Below are 14,267 nucleotides of genomic sequence, written 5' to 3'. Positions count from 1 at the left end.
TGCCTTGTAACAGTAAGACCTATAAAAAGAATAGAGACAATAAAATATATATTAAACAGACCAATCTGGCAGATTAGAACAGTGAGGCAGTGCCCACACCCTGTCTTCACCTCACAGTCCAAAGCCACCGCTGAGTGCTTGGCAAGCTGCTTAAGTGGAAGTCACACAGAACTTGGGCTGCTTGGAGGGGTGTCCACTGCAAAGAGATGCATCTCAAAAAGGATTGCCAGCTTGGCCCTTAGATACAGTTTTCTCCTTGTGGGAGGCAAGCTGCCTTTCATTTGTGCCTCAGTTCACATCTAATTGTGTCCCTTGCTCTGGGCCTGGTCCAAGGCCAATGGGGAGACTTTCGTTGGATTCACTCAGCTTTCGGATCAGCTTCGTTAAAGGAAATAGCTCTCCACCCAGTCTTTTTACTGACTATGAAGCGCTCATGCATGTTCTCTTTGAGCTTAATGGTGTGCTGCTCTCTGAAGTGTTGCATGCATGAGTACAGGGCAGGAAAAAAAAAAAAAGAAAAAAAAAGAGGAAAAAGTGCTAAGCCAGGAGAAAGAGGGCAGGGGAACTCGATCCTGCATGAACTGGAGTGCAGCTGCATAGCCTTGAGCACTAATGTGCATAGTAGCAAAAGTGAGGCCCGAAAGGGGAACGCTTAACTAAGTGCCTCGGCAGCACTGTGAGATGCTTAAATGCATGTCTCTCCAGACATGCCTGCTGTGAGCCTGGGTGGGAGCATTAAGGGATCCTGAGATTTAGTGCTTTATGGTGAAAAGGACCAAAGCAGTTTTTAATATGCACCTGCACGCAAGTCCCTGCTGGGACTGGCACGAAGATGTTTCTCAGCACACGTAATGCCGTATGGCCATGGCTTTTCATGGGCCAGTGGATATTTTCTCACTTAGCAAACTCAGTGTTTCTGGTGGAGCTGATAATGTGAATTGCATTAAATAAAAAAACAGATAAATAGTGTAGGATGAACTACAGCCAAATAAGATGCTGGGTAAATGTTTCTTCTGTACCATCAGCGGTGATGGAAAGAAGCATGAGACAAATGTGACCAGACAGTAAATATTATGGAATGAGTGTTAGTGATCTCAAATATTTTGCAGTTTTTCAAGGTATGAAGGGTAGCTACACACAGATGTAGAAGTTGAACAGGGAAACACACCAGCATGTGCGACTCCTACTAACATCAGATCAATGGTGTATCTCAGTGTGGCAGGGTTGAGCATGGAGTACATCCCCAATAGCTGCTGCTTCCTAGTAAGGAACGTCTCTTTAAAAATATTAACCAGAACCTCAATAATGAACCCAGGAGCAAATGATGGAAATTTCAAAGAACATGGCACAACTGAGAATGAAATAGATTTCCTTATGGACTGAACCCAAACTGGAATTCTCCCATTCAGTGTTCAAGAAATCCATCTGGGATGCTTAAAGACAGCTGCCACAGACAGCAGGAAGAGTGAACTTCCTTTCCCCAGGCCCAGGGCTCACATGGTCCTTAGCCCAAGGGTATAATGAAAGCTATGGAAACTGCCCTGACAAACGTGATGATGTGGAAGGTTTCCCTGACTGAGAAACTTTTGACTGTGAATGAGCTCCGTGGGGAAGCCTGACTCAGGCTCCACAGAAAATGAAAGGAAAGCCAAGCAAATATGGAAAAGAAGAGGTAAAGAAATAACTAAAGAGAGCATCTGAAAGAGGGAGAAAAAAATTACAAGTATAAAATTAAACAGAAGAACTATGAATGAAGACCCTGAATTGAAAGAACCAAGAAATAACAGTTGCTTTCAAGTACTGACTTTTTATTGAATTTTTGGTCATTTTAAGTCAAATTATTTAAGGCTGAACAGGCCATCTAGAAAAACGTGCAGCTTTTTGGGGCAGTTTTTGATATTAGCCTATGTTTGGAATTTAAATTAAGATATTGACATATTTTGTTGGCTCTGTTATTTGGATGCTTGTATTCAACACATTCCTTCAGGCACTGTTTTGTCAGCAGTCATTAGGGTGATGTTTTCATGGCGTGTGTGCGAGCTAGGGAGGAGGAAGAGGAGAAAGCACAGCTTTCCCCAAATGGGAGTCGTGACCAACAAGCTTTGTAGGTCAGAGTTGAGGATTTAAAAAAAAAAAAAAAAAGTTTTAATTTCCTTTCTTCCACTTGGTCACACTTCACTCAGTTCTCATCAGCACAGGATCTACTAGCCAGCCTGGATTTTTCCAGTCACTGTATTTTTTACGATCCATGCTGAAATGAAAAATATGAATAGCTCATTACAGCTAATGAGATGAGGATATTCTTTTCAATGCCAAGAGTCTTTATAGGGCAAGCAGGTCACTCACTCCTTGACGTATCCCTCCAGGCTGCTGCTGTGCCCCTGTTAGCTCAGTCCTTTACTGTGTCTTTGGAGTGCGGATGATTCCCCGACTGCACAGGACAGACAACTGCACAAGGGCTGCTGACTTCCGACCAGATAAGGTCCCAACAGCTTGAGCACAGGAAGATCCTCTTGAAGCTCTGGTAACATGGACAGCAGGGACTTCCTAGAACACAGGAGATACACATGCATACGTATGTCCATCTGACACCCAGAGGGCAATTGCCATACATTGTCGTTACCTTCCCTATGCAACTCGTTCCAGAAATTTCTGAAGGTTTTAGCAAATGCAGATTTGATAGCATTTGAAGTGGATTGAATCAGAGATCTGGGTGCTGGACGTTAAAAATATTGTTGTTTGGAATGCCCGGTTAAGGGTTTCATTGCTAATTTCTGGCACGCTACTAAGCTTGCAGGAGAAAGCTAGGACAAACTTTCAGCCTGGGAGAAGGGATGTAGTGGTTATTTGTTTGTTCAGGAGTATGTCTGTGGCTTCCAAGAAAGCCAACAGGAATACGCATGTGTCTCTATGGGGAATAATTCCCATCTCGTATGTAAAACACATCCTTCTTGTTATATGTTTACTGGGGAGATAGTTCATTGTTCTCTTTCTGTCAAAATACTTTGTGCTATTCCAGTGTGGAACAGTCTCGTCAACAAAAGGTGGTTTAAACTTCTTTGGTATCATAGAATCACCAAGGTTGAAAAAGACCTCTAAGGTCATCCAGTCCAACTGTCCATCCACCACCAATATTTCCACACTAATCCACGTCCTTCAGTACAACATCTAAATATTTCTTGAACACCTCCAAGGGCGGTGACTCCACCACACCCCTTGGCAGTCTGTTCCAGCACCTGATCACTCTTTTGGAGAAGAAATTTTTCCTAACATCCAACCTGAATCTCCCCTGGTGCAACTTGAGGCCGTTTCCTCTTGTCCTATCACTAGTTACGCGGGACAAGAGACCAACTCCCACCTCACTACAACCTCCTTTCAAGTAGTTGCAGGGAGTGATAGGATATCAGGTGAGAACTGGTGGTTGTTCAAATCGGGTAGTAGTCCATGTTTAACGCTGATTTCAGTCATAAGAATCTCACTTCCCTAATACATTTGAAAGGCCTGGGCAGTGCGATGGATGTGATTTGCAAGGCAGCGGAGCCATTGCCTCTTGTGAGTCACCTCTAGCAGCCTTGGTGACCAGACAGTGCATCCCATGCCCAAGCCTGCAAATCTGAAGAGCCATTTTCTAGTCTGGTACTGTGGAAGTATACTGAAATATATATTGGAAATATGATTTAAAAATAACCAAATAATGCTAGATGGGAGGTTTATAACCACTTTCTATTCAAAGTGTCACACTGCTGTAAATTTGCCTTGATAAAACTAGCTCAATAATACTGCAGTAGTAATACAATGGATGCTTCCAAATTGTAAGCAATGACACAGCTGAAGTAACAATGCATTTTTTCCCATGAATTTAAAAATGCTGTGATGTCTTTTTATTAGAGTTCAAATTAGACAACCTATTAAACTACTAAGTGCTCCTACATTATGCTCTAGAAAGCAGTATGCATCTTAAAAAAGAGTTTTTTTTCTCTTAGTCAAATCTGTTCAATCAGAGGCAGATGAATCCTTTGGATTATTTAATCCTTCAAGTGCTTTGTGGATTGTCATGATCACTGTTACTTAACAAACTGCCTAAATTCACACTTTCTTGTGGAAATAGATACCTACTTTAGACAGACCTGGTGACAGCAGATGGGTAGGTCATTCACAGTAGAAGGAAGCTGCAGAAGTTTTGCTTAAGCTTTCTTTTCTTTTCCTCCAACTTGCATTTATTTAACTGACACAAACCTCAGTGACACCTTGAATAAGCTTTAAGCAATTGCACCTTGCTTTGCATTGCAGTGGCCTGGAAACATCACGCTGCTGTGACTCAGCAGAGGACCTTTTTCTGGAGAGGCACTCCACCTGAGGTGTGTTGTCTTTGTTATCTGCTCTTGACAGTTCTCTTGCAATCAGTGAAGTGTATTCTTTCAATTTGACTAGCTTGTTTAAACTATTTGTTGCTTAAGCTAATTTATTGTTTAAGCTAATTTATGCTAATCTGAAGTACCCAAAATAACAGCTAACAACTTTTCCATAGATATAATGAAAACTGTTTACAATATCAGACTGTAAATTAAATTTAAAAGCCTTGGTGACAAAGATGTGCAAATGTGTCAGTAATGCTGCACAAACAGCACAAACTTTGCCTTTCTTAATATGCTTAGTTTCGATAAAGCTGAATTCAATAAAATTGAAACCTTCAGGACAGAGTGGGCTGAAAAACAATCCCTGATGCCTCTGAGAGGAAATACTTGTATTTTTTTTTTTAATTCAAAGTAGAATGAAAAATTCTGCATAGCCTTGACATTAAGCTTTGAAATTATGAATAGTAATTGCAGAAAATTACGACGTGAGTATATGCATTTGTTGGTGTTGACTTAGAGAGGTCTTTTGGCTCTTCAGTGGCTCACAGCTGGAAAACGTTTAGAGATAGGCAGCCTTATTAGCTTGTTATTAGTTTCTCCTATCATGTCTCATGGGTAACATCAAAAATACAATACTGCTTTATTCTCCTTTGTCACTCCATTAGATTTCCACTTAAACTCCCATTCTACCATGAGCTTTTAAGCACAACTTTGATTTGCATCTCCTCCTGTACTGTAGTAAAAGCCATAAGAAACATTACAAAAATACAAACATAGGTTTGAATTATGACCATTTTTAGATGATTCAATTAGCTGCTAATAGGTGTTCACAGTGGTATGTTGTAATGGGAAGTCAGGTTGTAGTTAATGGTTACCATAAGCTGGGACGGTGTTAAGAACAGCCATCCCATTTAGCTCAGCCATACAATCAGAGCTCTGTCTTTGGAAGTTAGTGTGGAATACTGAATAGGCAGGAACCTGGGCTTTCGCTGGTAATTTTATTACTTTTCCTCTAGTGCTCAGTTGATATGAATAGGAATGGCTCTAAAGAACCATGTAAAGAAGAGCCCTATTAACCCATAACAATTCTCTTGAGGAATTTTGCATCCCTGTAGGGTGCTTGTTACCGCAATTATGTTTTCCATTATGGATTTTCTTTGGAATGTGCAATCCACGTACAAAAATCAGATAGCTATGAGTATGACTTAGTTCACTGCCAACACGAAGAATGAGCCCGTTCGTGGCTTCAGATTTTAGAACATAGGTAACCACGGCAGAAAGTTAGAGAAATGGAAAAGAGACTTGTCATCTGATCTTTCCATCTGTGTTACATCTCGAAGATAATTTCACAATTCTGTCCAAACTCGTGCTACTGTATTACAGAATGTTCTTAGTCAGGATATTAAGTGACATCTGATTATGAAAAGGAAAGGATAATACAGGAAAAACATACAGCGTGCAGACAAGCCAAATATACAGTGGTATTAACCATTGCAGGCACATTCACATATCAGCACGTGTAAGTAGAGCGGGGGAGTGTCTTGCAATATGTCTGGTATGTGGATCTGCTGATCCTACTAATTAATATTTATTTTTTGTATTATAACATCGTCTAGAGACCTTAATTAAGGCTCCACTGTGCATATTTCTGTACACGTATAGCAAAAGGCAGTCACTGACCCCAAAGAGCTCCCAGTCTACCCAGATGGCATAAATGAACAGGAAACTGGGACAGGAGCACAAGCTAACACTTCACCAAGGAGTTGCTGGGAATGTGAACACTGATTAAGGCAGCTGAGCTCCAAAGGTGATGCACAAAATGAACGAGGCACGTAAGAGAAGATGTGGTAGCAGGTAACGTGCTAAGTACTGAGCCATGGCAGCTAGATGATAGGAAGGGGAAAGGTTTAGTCCTCAGCCCTTCTCCAGGCAAGGCTCAGAGCACAAAGGTCTTTTTCTGGAGACAAACACCACAGCCCTGTCCCTAGATGTAAACTGCATCCCCATGCTAGGGAACTGCTGATGCACCAGGACCTCTGAACCTCTTCAGCCAGCACTCAGCAGTGAGGGAGCTTCTTTCTGAAGATGAGAAGAAGTGAGGTTGTTTTTCAACCCAGCTGGTGCCTTTCACATGGGAAAGGCCTAGAGAATGGGGATGGGAAGGTCCCCATCCAGTCCCAGCTGTGCTCATTCTCCCTCCAGACACCCTTCCTCCCTGAAGTCCCATTACTGGAACACAGACCTCAGGCAGCTGAGGGAAAACCAGTGGAGGACCTTATAAGCTGGAAAACATGAATATTGAAATAAAAAGCTAATGAGTGAATCTTCCTGAGGCAAGAGGGAGAAGGCTGAGCAACATGCCTGAGAGGCAATTTAACAGGGAGGGGTTAGGCCTAATTAATCGTTGGGATGAGGAGGTGGGTCAAGCGACAAGCGTTCTACTGAGCATGCCTCAGGCTGAGTCTCCCTTTCAACACATGCTTTATTAATACTCAGAGAGCAGTGGTTCCCTGTATGGGGAAAGACTGGCTTTGGGGGTGGTGGAGTTCTTCTACCTCCTTTCCTTAAGTAAAAATGCCCCATGCAGGCAGATCAGAGTAGCTCCTCCAGTTAAAAGACAATCATAGGCAAAGGTTTTAGTTGTGCTATTTTAACCTATGAAGGGCCTTCCAGTAAGTGACTGAGTTGGTGAGAGTGCTGTTGTAGAGCAGGAAGATTTGGTAGGAGTAAAGAAGCAAACACCCTTAAGCTCTTTGCTGTGACGATGATCTGCGAAGCAGAAGGATGTCATATATTGCTAATTTAAAGTCAATGAGACTCTGTTCCAAAATGAGTTAAGACAAAGTTGTTTGCTTCCGCTGAAAAGCATAGGTTTGAGATGCACGTGCTTTGAAAGGTGCTGGTTCTTCAGCAAAGTGCTATTACAAGGCTATTGCAGCTGCCAATTTAGCCCCTCTTGCTAAGGACTGGTAGAAATGCCAGCCAGCCTGTTTGACTGGCCAGTATTTGAGATGCAAGCAAGCTGTGTGTATCTGGACTTGCATGCTTTCTGATTGAAAAGGAAAGCTGGTCTGCAATATGTTGCATTTCCTCCTGCCTTTTGAGTGGCAGGTAGAAAGAACTGGACCAAAGCTCTGAAACAATAGCAAAGCTTCAGTCAGTTGGCAACCACTGGCTCAAATGAGCTGTGAATGCTTTCACCTACATAAAGAAATAGGAGCAGCTGGAAGATCACTCTACTCACTGATCCTGCAGTGAAACTGCTTCCTTCTAAATTTTTATGTGGGGACTTAAGTTCTTGTTGCTTCATCTTAGTGTCACTCAGCATGATTTTGGACTTAGTGATTTGGAAATGCTTTTGTAACTTGTAGAGTTGGTCAGAACACAGGGCACTATGGAAAGACTTCATGGAAGCATTTGAAGATTTTCAGAACAAAACCCAAGGAAGTAGTTTAGCTCTGTGAATGCTGAGAGAATCACTTACAGCTCAGCAAATTCTGCTATTGGTTTCAGGAGGGATATCAAAGCATAAGAGGCTTGGAGGGAAGTTACAAAGGCAACTGAAAGGGTGAAAAGAAATAAAAACCCCTCAAGACAGCAGTAATGTCAGGGGAGTTCTACTTATTTAGCCTTCAAACAAGTCACTTGTCACAGGCTAAAGCTACCTAAGGAGGATCAATAAGGGAGAATGAAGGATTACGTAGTATGATAGGCATAGATGTAACAGAATGTGTTGGCCAGGAGTTGAAGCTAAGCAGCTTCAAACTGATACCCAGGTGTGCATTTTTAACTGTGAGAATAATTAACCATTGGAACAACTTACTAAGAATTGTGGTAGATTTTCCATGATTGCGTATTTATTGTGGTTGTTGTTCAACCACAGCTATTGAACTTGATGTGTGAACTACTTAGCATAATCTTACAGTCTACGTTGTTATAGATGTCAGACAGAAAGATTTTAGCTAGTTCTTCTGGCCTTAACATCCAAGCATTCTTGAAGGATGGGGAAATTTATTTTCTCCATCCTATCACAACAGCCACAGGCACTGACAGGGTTGCTGATGGTATTATGGAAAGGCTTGTAACAGTCTGAGTCTCCAGGCATGCCAGCTCAAATCCAAACAGGCTAGACTGAGAGTGGACTGTACTGAGCACAGTGTTGAAATGTAGGCTGCATTTAATCATCTTGCTCCTGGATGGGTGTGCCACCTGCAAACTGGAGCTAGGTAACCTGGATCTCAAAAGAGAGTCTTTCATCCTTGTACAATGGGTTTAGAGTGAAGTCCTCAGAAATGAAGTTGGCTTCACGCTACTTGCTCTGTTCCATACAGCCAGTGCTGCTGAAATTAAGCTACTTAGGTTTTGGTAGGAAGGATGGGACGCTAATGATCTTCGTTAAAAAAATAATAATTTCATGCTTGGGTCCCACTCATTTGGACATTATAGCTTGTCTTTTTACACCAAAATCTCATTTATTGCCTTCTAAGGAGAACCCTCAGAGCTTTTGACATCTTTTGAGAGGACTAGAGGGAGACTAAAGGCTGTGGCACTCATACTGCTGTCTCATTTTACATACACACATATCTTCAGAGAGATGATATTTGAAAGGGCAAATAGCAGAAAGTTTTTGAAAGAAAAACTGCACAAGATTACACCTTACAGATTAGATTTTCCTTTGAAGCCAGAAGAATCCAATCAGCAAGAGTCTGATGTTTTCTTTCAGTTGCCTACAGGGAGGAGAGTTGTGCCCAAATGAGCACTGCCTGTAAAATTGCACTCATGCCAATCTGAAGTAGTGATGGTGGGAGATGCTCCTGTGAAAGCCTCTATCTGTCACGCTGCTTGTCTTTTAAGACGCGTTAGTCCCAGTGGCCATCTCAGAATGCTGTGGGGCCACAGTAACAAAGTGAAGATTTCCCTTGAGGATCTAAAGCAAGCAAGCCCACACATGCACGTGTTCAAGCTCCTTCCTTTATTCCTCTGTGTTACATGAAGCCAAGGTCTTGGAGAAGAGGGGGAGAGACCTTCCTAAGGCCACGAGAGGGCAAGTGGCCTGCCTTTGTACTGGAATTTCTGTGGGTGAATTCTGAAGGATTTTTGTATCTTGGGATTTGTATCAAAAGTGAGGCAGCTGGAAAAGGAGTTGGAGCAAAAATGTTCTGATAGAAGTAGTTGTGCTCCTGAGAATGTTAAATCTTCTTATAATCATCTATGAAATCAAAGACTGACTTCCTCTCGAGGTGGAAACTTGCTTCCAGCAGATGGGGATGGGAAACAGAGGACTGACTCTGATTAAAAAAAGATCACAATTAAATGTCATTCTCAAGAAGAGAGACCTGCTGAAATTGAAGAGATTTATGTGTGAGATTTAAAGTGTCCATGGTGTTGGAAGACTACACCAGAAAGAAAGTTTGTTTGGTAATTACACTGGGAATACAGGAAGGAAAGACTAATTCCTGTGCTGTAAGGGAGGCACGGGTTGACAAGTAAAGGAGAACTGCATGAATCTATGTAGAATTATTTATTAAGGAGTTCCATCTAGGTGTGTATGGCTGTGTGCAATACAGTGCAGGAGAAACATGTGGAGATGTTGAGTACGAATTCCTAGTGCCTACAGGGAGGTAGAGAGGAAGACTGATCATGTGTGATTAGACACTGATCGCTGGCTCTCAGGAAACAGGGGGTCAGTTCCTGCCTTGGCTGCACATTTCCTAGGGCCAGACATTTAATATCTTTGGTCCTGGTTTTCCATCTGTAAAATTGGAATAACATTTCTTTTGGCCTTATTTGTTTAGGCTGTGTGATCAAGAAGACTTTTCTCTCTTCCGTTATGTATGCAGTGTTTAACACAATGGGTACCCTGACTCTCCTTCTATTTACTCAGTGCTATGCTGATATCAATGTGAAAAAAGGGAGGGAGAAGCTGGGATGAAATCCTGGTTATCAGGAGAGTCTTTGCCACTGTTCAGGCAGATGGCTGTGTCCTATGACATGAAGAAGCATGGAAGAAGATAAAAGTTGGAGACAGGGAGGAAGAAAAAAGATTGGATGATGAAATGGCTGAAGCTGAATGCTGGATTTTCTGAGCTCACTGAGGGTTTTGAGGGAGGTTATGAGATTCTGAAGTCAGCACTTGCAAATGAGCACAATTCTCTTGCAGCCTGGGTCACTTACTTAATATTAGCAGTAACAGGTCTGGGATCACACACCATAGGACACAAAGAGGGTGAGCAGGTAGTGCTGTCCATCAGGCAGGGGCTTGGGTCTAGGTTCAGTGTGATTGCCTTGCTATCATTCTTTCCCACAGTGTGGCCCTTACTGTTTTTAGGCAGCTCCGGGATGGTGAGTAGAGTGAAGCGCATGAGGTGCCTGGGATGAGACTTCCTATGCACACACAAACCAGAGAGCACCGGTAAGGCATCTTGCACTGTTTCCAAATTAGACTTGGTCTATGTCGTGGGATTGGCAACTTCACAGGGGAGTTATGTGATACTCTTGTGTGGAAAGATTGGCGAGGTAGGCATGGCAAGGAAGAGCGTTAACAATAGCATTGTTCCTGGCGTGCCTGGACCGCTATTCTGAACAGTGCAGGCATCTTCTGAGGCTTTTGCACAGACAGGAGTGTCTGAGAGTCTCACATCAGATGCACAGTCCTAAAAAGTGAGCAACCTGCTTCACCGTGTACTTCAAAGTAGAATGGAGAGTGGTCTGCCTACTGGGGCTCTGCCAATGTGTTTGGGTTTTTCTGGATTGAGAGACTGACCAGTGCTCATTCAAGGGATATTTGTATTTGTTGCTTCTAATTTGTCTAAAAAACACATGTATCAATGGTTCTTCCAGATCTCAGTTTGGAAATGAAATATACCTTTCACTTGGATGAAAAAAAGAATCTTGGGGGGAAAAAATAAAAGAGAGAGAGAGAGAATTTATTACTTGGATATTCCAGAAGTGGCTTTTTCCCCCCTTTTCCCTCTCTCTCTGAAATACCTGCCCAGTTATGAGCTTGAAAGATTCAGGACTTGTCTACACAGGGAAATTTATCGTCCTAATTATGCCAGTATAATTAGGCTGATAAATTTGCCTGCATATACAAGCCTTAATTTTGAAAGCTCCATTGTCTCCAAACACAAGTCTAGTGAGCAGTTGTATTTTAGGCCCCTGAGCTGTGCTTGCCAGCTGTGGGCTGACTGCCGAAGTCTTTGACCGAGTTTCCTCATTTCAAAGCAGTGGGTCTCTTTGGATATTAAAAGTCTGCATTAAATTAAACAGGAAAGTATCAAAGGAGTCATATTTTGCTGAAGCGACTTGCAGTTTCTTGTGAAATGTACCAGCTGGGGTGTGTAGGTCACTGCTGCCTCCTGCTTGGTGAAATGTCAGACCTGCTTGAGTCTCTGTATTGCTGATATTTGGCTTATTCGTGCAACCAGGACTGCGATTATGAACACCTCTTTGGGAAAGACATGGAGAATGTGGATTTTAAGGTGAACACACAGAGACAGGCTCTTTCTATGGCATAAGTGCACTGCAGTGGTGATTCCTACAGTCATATTATATGTACCTGTTTTTGTGTGTAATCACAGAGACACTGGCCCAGAGGTAGGAAAACTCTTCGGTGAGTTTTTAAGAAGAAAAAAAGCGTGTACAATTTTGAAGATAGTTAGCTCTTTCTCACTGTTGTTTTGTGCAAAAATGTCTTGGTTTACATATACAATAAGCTAGACAGATGTGAAGCTGGGTATTTACAGAGCGAATACACAGTATGGTCTTATGGCTCAGGCATGATTACCTCTTCACAGCTATGTAAGAAAATGAGTACCCACATGATCTAGGCTTAATTACACAAAGACTGTGTGAAATAATAGCTGTTCCTTCTCAAAAATAGGCATTGTTCAAAAAATATAGGACTGAGTTGGCTTGTGTGTGTGGAAGTACCTTGCTAGTGGTTGCTCTGTGAACATTTACGTTTCCCTGGGAGAGAAACAGGAGACATCTCCTCAAGGAGCATGGATGGATGTCATTAGAAACAAGATTCTAGAAAGTGGTGATTATTAGAACAGGCCTGAGAATAGAGGAACCTCTCAGCACAGGCCTAATGTGTCATGACCCTGAACACTAGGATGTGAATCCACATGTGTGTTCAGTTTCCAGTGTGGGCATGTTTGGGTGTATGAGTGTGCATGCAGAGCTACAGGGTGTCACCAAGAGCGTTTGTGCTCATACAATGCTTGCATGGAGCTGTGTACTCTCAGTTTGGAGAGTTTGGCCTGTTGAGTACCTGATTCATCTTTCTGCTGATGTCTCCTACATTCCTGAGGACAGATCTAGATTTAACTTCTTCAGAGGAACAGTTTGCATTTCCAAGCCCATTAAACCTGGTTTTCTTGATATTTCAGAAAAACTCTGGAGCCTGAAGGGCAGAGAGAACAGGATTTAGGGAGGAGCAATCAGAGCTTGGGCTCTTGATGTGCAGATCTTGCAGCATTGCAAATCAGGCCACATATGGGCAGCAAGAGGAAAGGGTACATGACAGTTTTGCCTTGGGTGTCCTCCAAAAGCTAACAGCAGGCACACTTGATTCCCCTTCCCTTTTTCAGGACTTGAGGTTCTCATGTTTTCCAGCACTGAACAACATAGGGTGCCTCTGGGAATGAAAAATGTCAGCCTGACCCTGCTTTTCCTGTGTTGCTGCTCCAGCTCTAATGCACTTCCAGCATTTGAGCTGGAATCTCCTTGAAAGTACATCCTCTCCTTGAAAGCACAGCTCCCTCTGTGTAGATCAGGGAAATGTGCATTGAGGCTGATTTTCTCTGTGTGTTGCTCCACTGGTGCTAATGGTGGAAAGAAGCCGTCAGGCTCTGTTTTGTTTATGAGCCTGTAGAAGGGTGCATATTGCCCACCAGTCACGCACAGACATGAGTTATCATTGAATCAAGCAGGTCTATGAGCTGCAGACCTGGTTGCCCCATTGCCTTGCCAATTTCCTCTATTTGCCTGTTTTTGCAGAGCCTGTGGGGACTTTGTGCCCCAGCATCATTTTCCCCTCTGTCAGACTTGGTTGAAATTGGAAATCAGATTGAAAAATTAGTAGGGAGACAGAGACACGCATACCTTAAACATCCAGTGCATGCATGAATCATCCCATTACATTTTTGGTGCTGAAAGATGTCACTGAGGTGCAGACCCAGAGAGCTCCCAAATGTCCCAGTGAGCGCAGCAGGACAAGTGGAAGATACGATGCAACGTGAGTAAGGCAGGCACAGAGAATGATGCCACAGAGCTGCCAGGTGGCCACTGGGAGCTGCTGCTGGAGGGGAACTGGGCAGTTGGGTGGATGCAGGTGAAACCTTCTCATCCATTCTGTGTGGGATGCCTGCTGTCAGGGAAAGATGCTTGGCTGTGATGGGAGAGGGTGAGTGCTCTTTAGAGTCCCGTTCATCTTCCTAGTATGAGAAACCCATTTCGTAAAGGAGAGCAGTTGCCTAATCTTGCTATGGCATTTTCCTTTGTCCGCTTATCTTGCATTTCTTAGCCATTGATGGACAAGTAAAATCTTCCTGTCGTGACGGTGTGAAATCCTACGTACGCAGGCTGGTATGCAGAGCTGACACAACATGAGCTCACCTTGCTGGGGCGATGTTAATGTGTCTTAATGACAGAAAGCTCCAACACAAGGTGCAGCACAACCTTTTTCACACATCAAGACACTGAACTGAAGTTTTAAGAATTTCCTGCCATTTAGAAGATCTTCTTTCGCATCTCTTTACATACTGTCAGTTAAATAAGGCCCCATTAGTGATCTTTGGTTAAAATGTTTTTATTACAGTCCCTCTCCTCTCCTCTCCTCTCCTCTCCTCTCCTCTCCTCTCCTCTCCTCTCCTCTCCTCTCCTCTCCTCTCCTCTCCTCTCCTCTCC

General features: G+C 42.9%; 1 long non-coding RNA gene across 2 annotated transcripts in view; it reads left to right on the top strand.

Moving 5' to 3' along the window:
- Window positions 1-14,267, top strand: part of LOC107052627 — a 67,251-nt gene that overhangs the window by 15,933 nt on the left and 37,051 nt on the right. For both annotated transcript variants that reach the window (XR_005856331.2, XR_001465227.4), the window contains exon 3: window positions 4,291-4,358. This is a non-coding gene — a long non-coding RNA (uncharacterized LOC107052627). The remainder of the gene's footprint in view (window positions 1-4,290; window positions 4,359-14,267) is intronic.

Source organism: Gallus gallus, chromosome 2, assembly GCF_016699485.2.
Source record: "Gallus gallus isolate bGalGal1 chromosome 2, bGalGal1.mat.broiler.GRCg7b, whole genome shotgun sequence".
NCBI lineage: Eukaryota > Metazoa > Chordata > Aves > Galliformes > Phasianidae > Gallus > Gallus gallus.
Note: the sequence above shows the minus strand (reverse complement) of the source record. Positions and strands in the feature narration are given on the sequence as shown.